Source organism: Podarcis raffonei, chromosome 3, assembly GCF_027172205.1.
Source record: "Podarcis raffonei isolate rPodRaf1 chromosome 3, rPodRaf1.pri, whole genome shotgun sequence".
Lineage (NCBI taxonomy): Eukaryota > Metazoa > Chordata > Lepidosauria > Squamata > Lacertidae > Podarcis > Podarcis raffonei.
The window spans coordinates 52,439,381-52,456,651 of record NC_070604.1 but is presented as its reverse complement, the minus strand read 5'-3'; positions in this window follow the sequence as shown (position 1 = coordinate 52,456,651).

Sequence of the window (17,271 nt, the reverse complement as noted above, 5' to 3'; positions counted from 1 at the left end):
TTATAATATGTTGTTGTTGTTGTTGTTGTTGTTGTTGTTGTTGTTATTATTTCTGAAATAAGGATGGAATTATGTAAAGGGAAACTACTACTACTTGGCAACTGCTACCACTTAGGGAGTCTAAATCTGACACTTTTTTACTTAACTTTAACATACAGTGGTACCTTGGGTTGTAAACACCTTGGGTTACAAACACTTTGGGTTACAGATTCTGCTAACCCAGAAATAGTACCTCGGGTTAAGAACTTTGCCCCAGGATGAGAACAGAAATTTCGCGGTGGCGGTGCGGTGGCAGCGGGAAGCCCCATTAGCTAAAGTGGTACCTCAGGTTAAGAACGGTTTCAGATTAAGAACAGATCTCAGGAATGAATTAAGTTCATAACCAGAGGTACCACTGTATTGTTACCACTGTTATTTTAAAGTACAGAATAATAGGGGCAACAGGAATCATGAGAGAAGCGATGACTGGCTTCACAGTTTTTCCCACATTGTGATTTTTTACACACACACACACTGTGATTCATGGTATATTACGATGTCGGATATTATGAAACCACTATCATGATGTTGACTTCAAACTGATTTTGGACGATGTATCAAAACATCACCCTGCTCTAATGGAGTTGTTATCTTGCTTGCTTGAGCTGCAAACCTCTCTATCCATGTCTGCAAACAACTTATTGGTGTCCAGGGGATAAACCTTTCTGGAGCAAAACAAGACTTGAACTGAACTCAAATGCCTAGGGAAACAGTTTTCCTATGCAACTTTAGCTCTGTTCTGGGCTGTCCCATAAAACTCTCCCAGAAACTAGCACCTTTTCAAAATAAGCAGAAGCACGCCAAGCTTCACATTGTTTCATCAAGGTAGCACAGTGGCCTTGTAGAATACTCTGGGAAGAGCAGCAGAGATAAGAGCAGAGCTTCTTCCAAAAGGGTGCTTTTCTAGAGAAAGCAATGAAATAGTAATTAGGCTGTACCAGAGAGACGAGAGGAGGATAAGAAGCGAAGTTACACAGTGCTGAGGGACAGAGTCAAACCTTTTGTCTTACTCTCTCTTAAACACTGAGATGGTCTCACTTTTATGTCTGTAGCGCCTTTCCAGTTTTGTGGTAATTTTTTCTGGGAATCTTCTCATCAGATAGGAATGGAATTGCTACAGTTCAGTATTTCCAATTCCCAAACTGAACAGGCAATCTAGAAAGATACAACTGTGTGTTGTACTGAAAGGTCTAGATGGATAACTGAGCCTGAGTCACATTGGTAGGCACTGACAACTGTAAAACCCTAACCCTCACCCATGCTGTGCTGCTTAAAAAAAATAAAAATTCACCACCTCCAGCATAACCTGCTTTTAATGTGAACTAATCTGCTGCCATACTAACCTGGTTTCTGCAATTCAGTTAAATGCTTAAGCAACTGGATTTAATTTAATTACTCCTCCTTGGTGGTTTAGCTATTTGCAACAATGAGGTTTAATATGAAGTATAATTTTATGTAATTAGCATCAGTGGGCTCAAAGCTGGTATTAGGCATCTTCTCTTGTCAAACTGCATGCACTGGCTTTGGCTATAATTTATTCTTTCAAAAGTGTGTGGTAAATGCTTTCTTCTTCTTCCTCTTTTGCAGAAGGTAAAGGGTGCCAGTAACCAAATCTCAAAGTCTGAGTCATCCACTTGCATTATTCCCCTATTTTGAATAGAATCCCTATTTGCCTTTTTAAAGTGTACATGAAACCAAGCGTGTTCCATACAACATTTTGTAATTCAGGGGAAAAAATTGTTTGCTATGACTTTGAAAATAACAATGCTGTCTGTTCTTTGTAAAATCTGAAGATACTCCTTCGCATTTATGTTGATTTATTCCCAGTAAAGTTGAGGAATAATTTTGCAATAGATCACTGTATCTTTTTGATAAACCATTCCAACTTCTTGGCTAGTTGCTGTAGTGGGACAAGGAGAGGAAGCAAGTTATTCCCATTTTCCATTCCCATTTTAGCTGAGTATCTGCTGCCTTAACACTTCCAGAAGGAGTCATTGGCCTGAACTTTTATGATTGCCCTTGAATTTTACAAGTGATGGGGGAGACTGGCATAAAAAGACCAATCAATGAATTTAGTAGGAGATAAAGCAGCTGCCCACATTTACAGTATTTGCCTGCCTGAATTCCACCAGGGAGGCTCTACCTTTGCTTCCCCACATGCAAACCACCTCACTGAGGTATGGGGCACTCTCACGGTTCTAATAGACCAATGGTTTTCAGACTATATTCCATGTTGAGTTTTATAACACATGAACGGAATACAGTACAGAAGGAAAGAAACCATGTTCTCTGTGTTTATGGAAGGAGACATCCTGGCCCCTACAATGAGATCATTGCAACCAAATGATTACAAAAATTGTGGGAAGAAAATGACCATGTTCTGCCATATTTCAGTGAGGCGGCGCACTTGTATCACCATTGCTTTCCCGGTTTCGCATTCTGAGAGGAAGAGTGGAGGGATGAGGTGCAGGGAGCTTGGCCTGGTGCTGTGGCAGGAGCATTGGATTGGTTTCATCACCGCATGTTGGGAAGCTTGGGAAGCCATGGTGCCTCATCCTCACCACCTCACCAACTGCTGCTGCCTTATCTGTAGATGAAATGAAGTCAAACCATACTGCAGTGAAATTGTCACGTATGCTTTTCCCTCTGACAACACATAACTTCTGAGAAATCGTTTCTAGTAGAGCAGCTTGCCACACTTAGCCGTACTAATAATCTAGATTATTTCAACGTTTCCCCAAATTTAGCAGTTGTGGCACAGATGGATAATGAATTATTTATTTTAATACCTCTATCCTTGTCAATAGAAAGATTTAAAAGTGCAAGAGATGGAGAAGGTGAAACTGGTTGCTTAATTCTTAGGACAATTTCAGGAAATACTTTCCTCCCCTCCAAGTGCTGAATGTTTGGGCAGTCCCACCACATATGTTTATTTGTACTTAGTGACTGACATCCTCTCCAACACTGGGGGATAACCCAAGTGCATAAATGAAATTTGTTTTAGGGTGAGGTACCAACCAAGGACTATTTTGAAATATATTTCTCTAGTATGTGCTGACAGGGATTTGTATGCAGTCTTAGCCCAGAGCCAATTCCAGCTGTCATAACATCTGGAGTTTATTAGGTACCCTTGGATAAGAAGATTTAATAACGGACAAGCTTCTCTGAAAAAAAACTTGGACAGTGTGCCTTATGCTCCTCTGCAATATACAGCTGCAAGGGACTGTGGTTTTCCAGAGAACTTGCTGATTTCAGATAGTAAGGTTCAGCTGACTTGGTCAGTACCCTACTTCAATTGAGCGTAAACCCTAGTAAATTCATTAGAATTCTCTGCAACCCAAAGGGCTATTTGCAGGATCAATGCAGAAATAAGGCCCTGAAGGCAAAATGAGAGCTGGTGTTGTGTAGTGTTACAGTGTTGGAATAGGACCTCGGAGACCAGGGTTCAAATCTCCATTCAGCCATGTATCTCACTGGGTGACCTTGGGCCAATCACTGCCTCTCAGCCTAACCTGCTTCACAGGGTCATTGTGGTGATTAAATGATGAGGGGGAGCACCAGCATATCTCATGATCACCACTGGGTGTTGGTGCATTTAATTTAGCACTTTTATTTTTATTTGCTTCTATTTTCTACAGTCAACCTGTGCTACCGAAATATATGCTTTCATAATTTAATTAATCGCCATGATTTGTATTCATGTGGAATGACTGATTTATTAGCTTTCAAGGCTTCTGTAATTACTCTGTGTAAATCAAGTTTGGAGAGATTATGTTGTAATGGCTGCAAATGTACATTACTTGCGACACAGCAGGGATTGGTCATACAAGAGAGGTTGTTCAGATGAACGCATTAATGGCTTGAATTCTGTAAAAACATGTGGATGGCACAATATTGTTGGGTGGGTGGGGGGAATCTCAAGATGGACATCTGTGTTAGAATTCCTGCTCCATGATTGCAGTCATGGGTTTTTTGTCTTTCACATGATGGTATATGGTTTTTTTTTAAATTAATTTTTATTAAAGGGTTTTTTTATAACAACAAAAACAAAACAATACAATACAATACAATAAACACAACAAACAAACAAAAAAAACAAGTACAATTTCAAATCTTATTTTCTTGTACCTTACTTCTCCGACTTCCTCATGCCTCCCTTTTCTGTATTCCAATTTCTAACCATTTATTCAGCAAATCTTCCCTTATTTTAACTTAATTTGATCTTACTTATTCTCCTTATCTTATCCATTACCAATAGTAACCATTTATTTTCTAATCCAACATCATTTTAACTTTCATTAATTTTATAATATTTCTTTAAATAGTCCTTAAATTTTTTCCATTCTTCTTCCGCTGCTTCTCTTCCCTGGTTTCGAATTCTGCTCGTCATCTCTGCTAGACCCATGTAGTCAATCACCTTCATCTGCCATTCTTCCAAGGTGGGTAGATCTTGTGTCTTCCAGTACTTTGCAATGAGTATTCTTGCTGCTGTTGTAGCATACATAAAAAATGTTATATCCGTCTTTAACACCCCTTGGCCGACAATACCCAAGAGAAAGGCCTCTGGTTTCTTAGGAAAGGTATATTTAAATACCTTTTTCAGTTCATTATAGATCACTTCCCAGAATGCCTTAATCTTCGGGCACGTCCACCAGAGGTGAAAGAATGTGCCTTCCTTTTCTTTGCATTTCCAACATTTATTGTCAGGCAAATGGTAAATCTTTGCAAGCTTGACTGGGGTTATGTACCACCTATAGATCATCTTCATAATATTTTCTCTTAAGGCATTACATGCCGTAAATTTCATCCCGGTGGTCCATAACTTCTCCCAGTCAGCAAACATAATGTTATGACCAATGTCCTGAGCCCATTTAATCATACTTGATTTAACCGTTTCATCCTGAGTATTCCATTTCAGCAGCAAATTATACATTTTTGACAAATTTCTAGTGCTGGATTCTAACAGTTCAGTCTCCAATTTTGATTTTTCCACCTGGAAGCCAATTTTACTGTCCATTTTAAACACTTCATTTATTTGATGATAATGAAGCCAATCTCTCACTTTCCCTTTTAATTTCTCAAAACTCTGCAATCTCCATCTGTCCCCTTCCTTTTCCAAAATTTCCCAATATCTTGGCCATTTAGACTCCATATTTAACTTTTTAACTGCCTTAGCTTCCATTGGCGACAACCACCTTGGGGTTTTGTTTTCCAACAAATCTTTATATCTAGTCCAGACATTAAATAGTGCTTTTCTGACAATATGGTTTTTAAAACCTTTGTGTGCTTTAACCTTGTCATACCACAAATATGCATGCCACCCAAAGGTATTATTAAAACCTTCTAGATCCAAGATATCTGTATTCTCAAGAAGTAGCCAGTCTCTTAGCCAGCAGAATGCTGCCGCTTCATAGTAAAGTTTAAAGTCTGGCAGGGCAAATCCCCCCCTTTCCTTTGCATCCGTTAGTATCTTAAATTTTATTCTGGGCTTCTTGCCCTGCCAGACAAATTTAGATATATCTTTTTGCCACTTCTTGAAACAATCCGTCTTATCCATTATTTGCAATGCTTGGAACAAAAACAACATTCTTGGCAATACATTCATTTTTATAACCGCAATTCGACCTAACAAGGAAAGCTTCAAATTTGACCAAATCTCCAGATCTTTTTTCACTTCTGTCCAAGTTTTTTCATAATTATCTTTAAATAAGTTCACATTCTTAGCTGTCATGTTTACCCCCAAATATTTCACTTTTTTAACCACAGTTAACCCTGTCACATTCTGAAACCTTTCTTTTTCAAACAATGTTAGATTTTTCTCCAATACCTTAGTCTTTAACTTATTCAATTCGAATCCTGCCACTACACATGATGGTATATGTTTTGACTCCACAGAGTGGGAAGTGAAGAAGACAGGATGTTTGTGTTAATGTGTTCCGTGAAGTGGGACTATTGTCCTTTTTTCTTTTTCTCTTTGCTGTCTGATGCTAGAGAGAGAGGGAGACATGTTGCAGTGCTCCGTGTGTGTTTATATGTAAATAAAGTAGATTAGCCAAAATGCTGAGTTGCTAAGGTCTATCACGCATGATGCACAAACTCTGCGGATCCCTAAGTGTGCCGGTGTCGGTTGGCATTGGTCGCTGTGATGTTTGGGCTGAAGAAAGCTTTTGAAGCTCCCGAACAATCGACCAGGAGGGAGAGAACATGCCAGTTGGGCATGTGTCTCTACCAGGGTCCTACTCGAGTGTAGGCTGAACTCCTGACAATCTGAAGCTACTGGGGTACGTGGGAATGTTGTGAATTAAAAGTCTTACATTATGGCACATACATAACTTGTGCAGTTTGTTGTCTGAATGGCTTTGGGGCTCTTGAAGTAGAACCTCTGAAAGAGCAGAGGTTCTTCAACCTTGCTAGATCCTAACTTAACCTTCCATGAATTGAATGGCTCTTTCTATCCACACAACGCTTTTGCTCTACTGGTGGAAGTGGAAAGAAGGCAATTATTGCTGCTTCCCCTATCCCCTCCTGGATGTCCCAATCCTCTGGAGTAGATTTTCAGAAGTCACAAAGGGCTGCAGAGGAAGGGTTGGACACTATGGGATGCATGAGATGGGTCTTTGGCACAACCCAGTAGGGTTCTTCTTATGTTCTTAAAAGGAATTGGAAAAGGCCTTTCCGCAGGATCCAAGCCTATTGATACAACTCTAAACACATTTACTCAGAAACAGTGAGTCTTCCTTCTGTGTTCATATGCATGGGGCTAAGCTGCAGATTTCTGTATTGCTGTTGTACGTTGGTTTGCTGATATCTTCCACTTTAAAAAAAATGCATTGGTGCTTGAAATTTAAGCTATGTGTTGGGCTGCAGACAGACAATAGTTTTGTCTTAGAGATGACAGAGAATTGAAAATGATATGCGAGATATATCATTTTCCATGGTGTGTGTGTACTCCTTCCTTTTATTCTACTATTGTCTGGAGTCAACAGTTTTTGCAGGCTTTTAAAACACTACAAAACCCTGTTTTACCAGAAATGATTGTGGAACAAAAGAAATGAATGAGCACACCCTGGGCAATGATGGTGCTGTCATGCCACTTTCAACTCTTTCTCAAAAATAATAATTGTTTCCGCCCTTAAGTATTACCCTTGAAATGCACCTTTCTTATTTGACAGAAGTTTATTCCTGAATCTTCTGCCTTTAAACCATCACAACCTAAAAATGAAATGAAACCTTACCTCTGTGGTAATCAGCTACAGCCTACTGTGTAATAAAACAGTTGCGATAATAGAAAATAATTGGAAAGAGACAAATGTCTTAAACTAGGCCTAATTCATTTTTCCCAGGAGGGTATAAGCAACCCCTCTAGATACTGTGCCAACCCTAGCAGCGAGACAGAATTGCCTTTAAATACAAGAATAAAACATTCTGTGGAACAGGTATTTAATGGCTAATAAAATGCCAGGATGTGTGCCAGACCACGTGTGGTGAATTGCTCCAAGAAGTAGCAGAGGAAATGTACTCCCCTCTCCTCTGTTTATAAGTGTTTTGTGCACAGAGCGGGACCTTGCAATATGTTGATCTTATTTCTGGACCTTCCTTTATGAAGTATGATTCTGTGCATGAATAGTGCTATTAGATGTACAAATACAAAGCACATGCCAACATGTGTAAGTTCAGTCTTGTATTTAGTGTACTTCATCTGATATACCGGTATGTTACTGTCTACTGTCAGTAAGTTCCAATAATTTGGTCAATGTTGATATCTACTGGTAAGTCTTAAGAAACCCAGAGGGAAATTTTAGGGGAAAACTGATGTTTACCAGTGAATGTGAGCAATTTTGGATGATGTGGGCATCCTGATGGAGGTATTACACTCAAGGCTGCCCCATAGTTAAACAATTCCTTCTTTACAGAAGCTTGTAAAAGCAACAGTCACTTTGGGAAGTAGCATAATTTGATAGACCATTGTTGGCAAGTGTGAAGCTTTTAACTGGAATGCACCTTATTTTTCTTGGACATTGATACTGCCTGTTTGTGTCTAGCAAGACCCTCAGAAGACTTAGGTTCTAAGAGAGGAAGTGAGCTAGAAATCCAATTAATCAAAGCAAAATTCAGGACGTTCCTTCCAATGTAGTTCTTCACTGAAATGATGCTTGATCTTGAGTGGATGGAAGCATGGGCTGAGATATGAAGTCCCGTAGACTTATCCATACAACATGTGTAGACGGTTTATGCTGTTGCTTTGCTCTGCTGCAAGCATATATATAACCTGGTGATGGATCATGAGGGAGAACTGCCTTTAAAGACTGAGAGGATAGCGTACAATTTTATAATGCACATTGGCCTATGACTGCAAATCTGTAGCTAAAACAGGTTCTGGACTTTTAGCTTCACACCTGCTTATGTCAAAAGATAGTTCTGGTTCCCCACATTCCATAGCTCAGAACTACCACTCCATTTTAAAGAGCTGAACTTCATTGCATGTCTGGCTCACTTCCAGGCCACCAAATCGCAATTGCAGCCTTAAGGCAAACTGTGAGCTGTTCAGATCAATGGGAGTTTTGACACAGACCTGATGATATGTACTTCTTTAAAGATGTTTGACTTATGTAGGGCTTCACACTACACACTTTTGCTTTGGCCCCAGATCTCAGTCCTTCCTTAGACTGATTTCAGTTATACATTGAATTTTGACTGAACATGACAGCTTCATTTTTCTACTAAAAGCTTATGATAATTTGACTTAATTAGTTTAAATTTTTAAATTATTTAAATTATAGGGTACCGTTTGATGTAAAACGACATTCTGTGGGAGCATATTAATTTTACTTGTGTATCTGCTCTGAGGATTAGTTGATGGTGGTGAGGGAATGTCATCTGGGTAGAACTTGACATATTTGTCTGCGTATTGCATACCAGGCCCACTACAGCAAGAGGCTTTATTGAGCAGATGACAACTGTTTAACACATTCAGCTTGGTCCATAAACCCAATGGAGCAGTTCACATGCATATGTAATTTTCAATTTGCCCTAGTTTTTCTGAAAATACTATATTGCAAGTTTAAAAAAGTAAATCAAGTACATTGGATCCTGCTTGTTTAAGGCTCACGAAGACCCCGTAACACTTTAATTTAAAATATTCGTGGGATTCTTTGTTAGATCAGGTCAATGGGCTCCCCATGTGGAAGTGAACTAGGGGATTCTAGAGAAAACAACTGAAAAGCAGAAGCTCTCATCTTTTCCCCAGCATGGGCAGTTCCAGGCTACTGCTATTTTTTGGGTAGGATTCAGTCAGATACCAGCAAATTCAGGTTTCACAATTAAAGTTGATCTGGCACTTCAGCACAACAAACTTGCTTGCCCCTAAAAAAACATTGATTGTAATTTTAATTACATCTTAATTCTTTTGCAATTAAGAAAAATGTTGGGGAAATCTGAATCAAACTGAGTTAAATTTCTCCCCACTCCTTGCTCAACAGCCTTGCTTCACATCCTCCTTGAGTGTTTTTGCCTGACTGGAATCTGCCCTTGAACTTGGAGAAGGATTCTTGCTTGCCTGGAAGGAGGTTGGAGAAGGGTGTGTGAGTGGTATGGAAATCTGCCTAACAAACAAAGTTTTAAATTCATTGTTCTACCCACTTTTGACCTTTTGGCTCCTGCAAGGTTGCCCAGAAAGGAATGTGGCTCTGAGTCTTGAAAATGTCCCCCACTCCTCCAGTATAGCCATAATGACTATTAGCCACTGACATGCCTGGCCTTCGTTTGCTCCACACTCAGAAGTCGCAAGAAATCTTTTTATGGTGAACAATATTACTGAGCAGACCTGAAAAGAATGTAATTCAACTAAGCAGAACAGAATGAACATGCTGTTTGTTCATTATGTGTCTTTGTACAGCCACTTGTAAATATTTCGCAGAGCGTTATATGGCCACACTCGTTAATGTTTACGGCTTGCTGTTGAGCAGAGAAACAGAAGTAAGGAAAGGCAAAGGCTTTTTTAAAAGCTGAGAAAATTTACTGACTGCTCTGAAGCCGACTGAGAACTCCCAGGTAAGTTCCACCCACTATTGTGTGGGCACGTCGATCCCTCCCCTTACCTGGCCAACTCTCTCCTGGCAATGCCTCCCAGATGGGACTGGGTAACTGGCAGAGGTAGGCGGCCACCTCCAGGTGTCCAGCCTGGGGGGGGAGGGGTGCGAATCCCGGCTGTACTGCCAGGAGCCACATGGGATTGTGGGGGCTGCGCGCAACCACACAAAAGTCCCCCCCCCAATTTGATGTCATTGACGGTTAGCCATTGACTTTCTTGCAAAAGTGTGTGTGGTTAGGTGTTCTTGCCAGACGTTAAGTTTCTGAGGCAATGGATTTGAGAGAGCGGGTGATTATTATTTAGATGGATTAATGTGTTTTACCATTAATACTTTAACTGTGTGCACTACAACTTGGCATTATTCCCATGAAAGAGATGTGCAACTGAGACAGATACTGCATCCCCCAGTAACTCTGTGCCTTGCACGTGCACACCAGAACCTGACATTCTGGTACATGTATTCTGTAATCACTTCCTATGGTCTGTGTTGGTCTGACAGTGCAAGGCTAGAAATCACACTCGTTCCTGATGCCTGTTCATTCACTGATGGGTAACTGATATTCCAAGTTCTAGAACAAACATCACACTACCCTGCCCAGGTAGAGATGAAATTTGACCAAGAGGAGAATCAGCACGAAGGTTCATGCTACAATAAGTGCATTCGTCTTTAAGGTATCGTGGGACTCTGACATTTATCCAGATTTGCTAAGGTGCTTTGCATTTCACATGCAAATCATATTTGAAAGGACAAGTGTACTTTTGAAGATTGTGAAACTGCACAAAAGGCGTATAACCATAAATATGTCAGTGGAACATTAAAAATGAGAGGCTGGGTTTGAGATTCTTACGAAAGCTTGACCTATAAATGTCAATGCAAAGGATAATGTTATGCCCTATAACCAACCACAATGTGTTGTGATAAAATGAGTAGACAGGACTCTGTTGTTTAACTGACACAGCAGGCTTTCTCCCCAGCTAATAAATAAATGAATGGATGAATTAAAGGATGTAAATGAAGGCTGGTCTGCCTTTTGGAGGAAATTATATATGATTTCATAGACTTTTATTATCTTCCATTTGGCTGTTACTTCCTAATATTCACTTAAAACAAAACAAAACAAAAAAGTACAGGAAGCTGTGTTTGTCCATTAGTGAAATTCCAAATTCCACTGCAAGGCAATATCTTTCTAGGACAAACCAAAATGGCACAGTATATAGTGAAGCAGTTTTTTATTGCTCCAGAGCTCTTCACTTAGGTTGGATGCTAAGCAAAATGAATGTGGGGAAAAGTGGAAAAAAGCTGGCTTGATGTGGAAGCCACAGAGCCTGCATTTCACTCCCAGTCTTAGGATGGAGCATATGATTGCAGACTTACACTGATTAGACTCCACTAGGTACTATTGACGTTTCAGGTGTTTTGTTGCTAAAAGCTATGGATAGGCTAGATTTGTGGCAAAAGGAACTCTCTACACAGATTTGGGTTTGTGGCTTTGTTCCATAAATGATGGGCTACATTTTAAGCCTTGTCAGTGATGCGCACATAGGTTCTTGCAGAAAGCCTATGGGATTTTGGCTTCAGTGAAAATATACCAGATAAAAGGAGAAAGTGATTTGCAAGCCCGAAAGCAAGCCCCAATGAAAGCACAGCTTCTAAAAGGTATCGTGACAACAACTCAAACCTGTAGCAGCTTATACCACTATAATGGCTACAACTTGCCCAAAAGACTCTTGGGAATTGTAATTTGATGAGGTTGCTGAGATCTGCTCCCTGCCCAGAATCCCAGGAAGGATGGCTAAACAGGTTTGTCTGTGGTACAGGTCTATCCAGAAACTTCATTCAGTTTTGAATGTGACTGTAGTTCAGGCATTAGGAGCTGATCTCACCCTTGCTTTTCACATGCTGTTTGGGATTTTAGAAAGCACAGTTGGATCTTGTTGGATCTAGTTTGGCCCATAAGTGTGCTTTACAGGTGCACAAACAGGTGTTTGCTGCCACCAGCATCATAGCTCCTTTAGAGGCTGGAGTCTGTATAAACCTTATGCTCAGAAAGTGCCAAATAACAGCTGATTTGTTGGTGCTTTGGAAGCTATGAGCAGGGGAGGGGGGTTTGCAGGCACCACTGTGTGCCTGCAAAGCCCTTCTGATCTAAGCCCTACCTTTAGCTATGCCACAGCTGATGTCATATATGACATCAGGCGTGTGGCAGGTAGGAGGAGCTTGGCCAAAATGACACTGAGGGTCAAATGGGGAGGCCTGTGGGCTGGAGGTCATCTCCCCCATGCCTCCCCACATGATTTTTCTATGCTGTATATTTTTACTGTACTATAAGCACCCATGGCTTCCGTCACAAAATCCTAGGAAATGAGTTTGTAAAGGGTGCTGAAAGTTGCTAGGAGACTCTTATTCCCCTCGCAGAACTTCAGTTCCCAGAATTCCCTGGGAAGAGTGGTTTCCAATCCACTTTGAGAATTGTACTCTGCGAGATGAAGAGCACACTCAAACCACAGCTCCCAGGATTCTTTGGAGGAAGCCATCATGACTGTTTAAAGGGATGTGATACTGCTTTAAATGCATAGCGCAGATGTGGGTTAAGGCATACTTTGCACACCACATCCACAAATGGTTAAGAGTGAAATTAAAATCAAAGAGACTTAAAACTGTCCTTCTCAAAGCAGCCTGGACACCCAAAGAAATTATGGCAGTTCATTTATATTTAAGAATTGGATATTCAATTAAAACCAGGATAGTGAGCACTGCGGTGGCGGGGAGTAGGGAAGGGTAATTTCTTTCCTGCACCTTAATGAACACTAGGCAGAAGCCTGCTGTGTCAGCCAGCTCATGTTACATGACACTGGTAACGTAGTGTGAACGGGCTGAAGTAACTGGACATGACAAGCCACAACAATGACACATCTGCTGAGGAAATGCAAAAAGACAGGGGTGACTGGGAATCATGGTCAAAAACTTTTACAGAATCTGAAGGAAGAAAAAAGAATAACCTTTTCATAAGAATCTGTTGAGGAATGCATTTTTGTCTCACAGAAGAGGAGGGCAGGGGGATGTTGGAGTAAAGCTTGTGAGCAGATCCTGGTTTGTATGGCGTAATGCACATAGTGGTGTTAAATATGCACCAATTAATTAAGCAAAGTGAAGCCTTTGGAAATAATAATAATAATAATAATAATACCCCACCCATCTGCCCCAGCCACTCTGGCTTCCAACAAATCATAAAACCACAGCAAAGCATCAAACATTATACACTATTTAGGGAAGCACTTGCACATTTAGCGCTTTTTCATTTGTTACGAAGTCATGAGCATTCTTATCAATGTTATTCTACACAACAAAATATCTTTTACATTCACACCGTAATACCGTGAGCCATGGCTGTTGCAGAATGTTCAAGAACATTCTGGCTGCTCTGGGAAAAAAGCTCACAATTTCAGCTTGCAGCTTCTTGTGAGAATTGGCAGGGCAAACTTTCACACAGACTCAGGGAGGGAAGTTGCAACATGGAGGTCTGTGAAGCAATGGAACTCACAAGACAAGGGAAAGATAAGGAGCCATTATGTGCTGTGGCTGAAGGAAGCGGAGGAAGCAGGCAGTGTTCTCAAGGCCATCTGAGAACACTTTTTTTAAACCCTCCTTCTAAAACACATACACATTAGCAGCAAGAGAGAGTGTTTATTTGGATGAGATGGAGGAACCACATAAGGCATCTTCAAGAAGCCATCAAGAAAACTGACCCACATGAATGAGTTACTCCCCAGACAAAAGGCTTGATGGGTCAGGCAACCTGGTAATGTAATTTCCAGCATACAAGAAGGATTTTATCAGTTACCTTTATTCAAACCTATTTATTGTGTACCTACATGGCTGCTGGTTTTGTAGGTCATGCAGCTGCACAATAATCAATGAGAGCATCGGGGCAGGTGGCTGTGGTCCCTGGTAAGCTGAACACTGACTCAGTTCAAAATATTTGACAGTGTGAACTGCATACAGTTGTCTTGGAATATAGTTCAGCATTACCAATAGACAAATCTGTATTTCAGGAATGGAAAACATTTGTTGACCTTCCTTTTTTGAATCACCTGTAGCTGCCTTCAACGGCATCCCTGTGGCAACATTCATGTGTCCTCCAGACAAGTTATCTCAGGGAGCAGTAGATGGAAGAGCTAGAGATTGGAGCAGGGGCAGAGAAGATTAGGATTCAAAGAAGGGAGCAACGAATGAGAAAGGGGTCTGGCAAACTTGCACACAAAACTGTGTGCAATTGGAGCAATTGGCACTAATCTGCAGGCAAATTTTCACGGTAACTTCAAAAATAGAACTTGCAAACCGATGTGGAACTGAGTTGAACTTAAGATTGCACAAATGAGAAACAGAGATATAAAAAATAATAGTAGTAGTAGTTACAGGTAGGTAGCCGTGTTGGTCTGCCGTAGTTGAAACAAAATAAAAAAATTCCTTCCAGTAGCACCTTAGAGACCAACTAAGTTTGTTATTGTTATGAGCTTTTGTGTGCATGCAGTGTATCTGAAGAAGTGTGCATGCACACGAAAGCTCATACCAATAACAAACTTAGTTGGTCTCTAAGGTGCTTCTGGAAGGATTTTTAAAATTTTGTTTCAAAATAATAATAAACGGATTTGCCCATCCTTATTGGAGATTATTTAAAACTATTGCAATAGATATTTTTTTTAATAAACCACAAACTAGGGCACAAATCACCTCAGAAATAAATATGGCAGCATGGTTAACAATAAGCAGAATCAAGGGGTGCTTCAAGATGGGCAGCTGTTAGCAATATTAAATCACTGCTCCCCCACTGTTACTAGCAAAATTCCACTTGACTGTCCACTATAACTTACTGCACTTTTTCATCAGTCACAGTGGGTGGGATGTAGTGCTTTAGCAGGGAAGGGAAAAGTCCAATGGTCAGAATCGTCATATGAAAATTGGAAAAAAGATTCTAAACTGGTGGTGACCATGAAGTTTCTTTCCTTGTTTACATTTGAAGTATAGTGTTATACCACTAACATTCATTCATTCAAACAATATATTTCCAATATGTTAATATTTTAAAAAATATGTTAAAATTTTAAAAACCCAGATTGAAGCCAATGGAAGAATTAAGGAGCCAAGTTACGGATTGGTTACAGTATCACCAACTACACAGTATGTTTAAACTAGATTAAAAAAAAGGGTTTTGGACCAAAGCTCACAATCTGAAAGAGAGTTATTACAGAATAAGGAAAAACTACTGTCTAAAATGTATAAATTATTACTGGAATGGGAAACAAAGGACAAGCTGGTTAAAGCTTTAATGACCCACTGGGCAATGGACATAGGGCATAATATAGAATTAAAACTCTGGAAGAAACTTTGGAAGAACGATTTGGAATTTACTGTTTGCTACACACTGAAAGATAACTACATGAAAATGATTCATAGATGGTATTTAAACCTGAGCAGATAGGCTAAGATGTATAAGGTAGAATCAGATTTGTGTTGGAAATGTAATGAAATGGAAAGAACTTTTTCATATGTTGTGGGCATGTAAAAAAGTTACATGCCCACAACATGGGAATGTTGGAAATGTAATGAAATGGAAAGAACTTTTTCATATGTTGTGGGCATGTAAAAAAGTTAAAGAATATTGGGAAATGATATATAATGAAATGAAAAAAATGTTTAAAACAAACTTCCCAAAAAACCTGAAGGTATTTCTTTTAGGAATTGTTCAGACAGAGGTCCCCAGGTGTCAGAAAAACTTATTTATGTATGCAACAATGATGGCTCAGAGTTTGTTAGCCCAAAAATGGAAAGTGAGAGAGGTCCCAGGTAAGGAGGATTGGCAGCTTAAGATGATAGAATATGCAGAGTTAGCTGGTCTAACAAATAGAATAAGAGAGAAAAAAGAGCAGGTATTTAAAGAGGAGTGGAAATTTTTTGTCGAGTATACAGAAAACAATTGTGCACAGTTGAAAAATGCTGGCAGCATTAGGGTAAATAAATTGAAAACACATATAACATATAACATATATAATACTTAAAGCTGCAGCTATCAAATCTGCACTTCCTAAAGCAGTATGAGAACAAAAATGTAGGCATCCCTCGAAATTTGCACCTACCTGAATTTTGCAAGAGAGTTCTTCAACCGAACAATGCTTACAAAAATGCATATATTAGAGCAAAGTGTGCATATCAATGAAGATAACATAAAAATGAATTATATTAGGAGAACTTGCTTGCAAAATGTGTACATGAGTCCAAACCATATACAAAAATGTGTTTATTATGAGGAATGCACACTAACATGCTGAAGAATTTGCATGAGGATTTTTTAAAATAAAAAATCGCTGCAGAAATGTGGACAACTGAATTTAAGACTGGAAAAGTGAGAAGCCAAAAGAGCTGACATGTCCTTCTATCCCTTACCCCCTGCGTTTTCTTATCATTAGCTATAGCACAATGACACTCATTCATTTTAGCTGTATTTCCCATATATTTTAAATAATTATATCTGGAAATGCATTTTAGCACTGATTAAAAGGTGTTTTTTTTAAAAAAAGAAAAAGAAATGGAAGTTATGCATGCTGCCAAGGTGATAGTGAGTTTGTACTATGTAGTGAGAGGCTAACCTGCCTACTAGGTCACTGTTCACATCAAAACTGTGCGCCTTAAAAATGATGGAAGCATCACACTAAGTGTATCTACATCTGTGGAAATTGTGCTGCTCTTTCCCTCTTTAGAAAAACTTGATATTTTTGCGATAATAAAAAGGTTGGGTAAAAGAAAAGCATTACAATGGACAACTGAGTTGCATGGACTTCCTGTAAATATGAGTGAATGAGGCATGACAATTCCAAACTCAACTCCTAGTGTGGAAGAACCTAAGAGGAAGATTTTATACAACAGGCAAGAAAGGTTTCTTTGCAAAAGTGAAAGTGAAAAGGAAGGCATATGAAGAGCAAATTGCTAAAAATACACATCTTTAAATACTTCAGGAGCAGGCCCAACCAGAGGGCTGGTTCACATAACACCCCAAGCTGAACCTTGGCTTACCAAGAATGCTCAACTGCACAATTGTCAGGCTCCTGGAGATGAGCTTGCAGCCAATTTGCTCCTCCTTGGTTCT